This window comes from Echinops telfairi, unplaced genomic scaffold, assembly GCF_000313985.2.
Source record: "Echinops telfairi isolate 266 unplaced genomic scaffold, ASM31398v2 ScPeMD7_7;HRSCAF=31, whole genome shotgun sequence".
Lineage (NCBI taxonomy): Eukaryota > Metazoa > Chordata > Mammalia > Afrosoricida > Tenrecidae > Echinops > Echinops telfairi.
In genome coordinates this window covers 1,448,623-1,451,311 of record NW_022103904.1, presented here as the reverse complement: position 1 = coordinate 1,451,311, position 2,689 = coordinate 1,448,623, and the positions used below count along the sequence as shown (strand labels likewise).

General features: G+C 37.3%; 1 pseudogene; it reads left to right on the top strand.

Annotated features, from left to right (window-relative positions):
- Positions 1–293: 293 nt before the first annotated feature.
- LOC115868142 lies at positions 294–551 on the top strand (annotated as a pseudogene).
- The last annotated feature ends 2,138 nt before the right edge of the window (positions 552–2,689 follow it).

Genomic DNA, 2,689 nt, shown 5'->3' with positions numbered 1-2,689 from the left:
TCCTAGACAATTTCCCACAGTAAAATGCCATGGTTTAGAAATCCTGATCTAGAATGATGTTATGCAGTTGTGGTCCCAGAGGTATACAAAATTTAATTAGTATATTATATTTTCAGTAAAGTAACTTTCCTATTTCCAGATTGGTGGGAAAGGAGGATATTACAGTAAACAGAATAAAATGCAAATGACACATATTCTTAATATTAAAAAAAGACTTCCAAATGTAAACAGAAGAAGTAGCTTAAAAAAAAAAGCAGTCCTTTTTTCTGGCGCTGATGACCGCCCAGGTGATGATGCCTCTCACAAAGGATCTCCTTCATCCCTCTCCCGAAAAGGAGAAGAAAAACACAAGAAGAAGCGCCTGGTGCAGTGCCCCAATTCCTCCTTCATGGATGTCAAATGCCCAGGCTGCAATAAAATCACCACGGTCTTCAGCGATGCACAAACAGTAGTTTTGTGTGTTGGCTGCTCTACTGTCCTCTGTCAGCCTACAGGAGGAAAAGCAAGGCTCACAGAAGGATGCTCCTTCAGACAGAAGCAGCACTAAAAGGCCCTGAATCAAGATGAGTGGGAAGCCATTCTAATAAACCCATTTTTCCAAACCAAGGATACTTAATAATTCTCCTCTACCCTCAAAGTTATCCCTTTGAGATTAGAAAATGAGAAAATTGAGATGGGTGGGTGACATAAGTACTGCAAGAAAATGTTCTAAAATTGATTGTGATGATGACTGCACAATTCTTTTTAATATATTTTAAAACACAATGATCTGAAGAAAAAAGCTTAAGATCTCATCTTTAGCCACACCCAATGACATTCTTAGGGCTGTTACTGTGGTATAGACTATTCAAATGTGGTATGTGGACCAACAAGCAAGTCTGTGAACTGTTCATCAGTTTATGTCAGAGAAGGATAAAAATTTAGAGCACAGTAAATTTATGTCTACCAGAAATAATAACTTTGGGAAAAAGATGAAGCTTTCTGCTCTCAAAGATTTACAGCCTTGAAAACCCAAGGGACAGTTCTACACTGCTCTCTAAAGTCACTGCAAGTGAGAATTGACTCAGTGGCAGGTTTTTGTTTGTTTGCTTGTTTAAGGAATAATATTGTGAAAATCAGGACTTTTTAAATAAGCATTTTATTTCATCTTAATTTTTCATTTTATTTTTTGCAGGACTTTTATACTTTTATTGTAGTTTATAATAGTATCGGACTATGATGGCTTGGAATTTAAAGCAAAACAAAAAGGAAAAAAACCCATTACCAATTTGAAAGCACTAACCTAGCATTTCTCGAGTGGCATAACTAAGAGAAGGCAAAGCTATAATTTAAATACAGGTCTGTTTGAAACTAAAGCCCATGTCCTTAATCATTATACCATATTTCTTTCACATGATAAACTCTGACCTGAAACCCCTATGTGTAAACCTCATCCTAAGTGCCTGAATGCACAAGTTAAGAGTCACTTTTTGTGTATCTGGCATAAAGGCCTTCAATACTAACAGTAGCCAAGCTGCCTTTTTGGCCCCTTTTCTTCAGGCCGACACCCAAAACTTAGCTTTCTGGCTCTCTGATGATTTAAAAAAAGACCAGGCAAAAAGAAAGCATCCTTTCTCCAGGCCTGCAGCAGTCAGGAGCCCAGGTGGCATAATGGATTATGCACTCTGGACCGGTAATGGCAAAGTCAGCAGTGTGAACCTATCAGCTGCTCCTCTGGTGAAAGATGAGGCTTTCTACTCCAATAAGGAGTCAGACACACATAGTTCTACTCTACCCTACAGAATCACAATGAGTCAAAATGGATTCAACAGCAGTGAGTTTGGATTTTATGGGTTGGAGCTGAGTCAGTGACAACTATTATTTTCTTCTGGGATACATTTTAGTTTTACTTTGGCTTTTCGCAAAGGTCTCCTTCTTCCCAAGCAACCCTGGGCCCCAGATCTCTTATACTAGCTACAAGTAATACCAGATCTTCAAAGAAATTATTCTAAAATAATAAAGTCACGTGGGCTTTACACATCTTGCCTCCTAACATGAAACCTTCTTACTCTTCCTACACTGAAGTCTAAAGGCCTTAGACTTGACCCCCTCATATCCATACATCAATGCCAAGTGTTTTTCAAACTTCTTTAATAACTATTATTAAATTTTTTATTTTACATTCCAACTCAACATTTAACAAAAAAAACAAAACTCATATTAAGTGTAACATTTTCTCTTCCTCCCACCACACCATGTTGGGAAGATTCCACAAAATTTATTTCAAGACCCACTAATGGGTCACAACCTGCAGTCTGCAAAACACTGCTCTGAGGTCCAACAGTCTACATCTGTCATGATGCGCTGCTCTGGCCAGCCAAGCCTATAATCATGCTAGCTTAAAATTCTATTCCTCGAACACACTTTCTATATCAGTTTCTACTTTTTCTACAAAACATATGACATTTATAGGCAAAACAGTACAGAAAAAGAAATACATAAAAGTTAGGTTTTCCTCCAACCTTACTAGATGCATCTATCGGTTAAAGTCAAATGTTTTTGTTTTTTTTTAATTTTAATAGTTTCATGACATAGAATTCACTTATATAACTCAATGGTTTAAACATATTAAAAAGAGGTGAGCAATCCTCACCACAATCAATTTTAGGCCATTTTCTTCTTTGCTGTTCTCATTACTCCCCATTTCTCC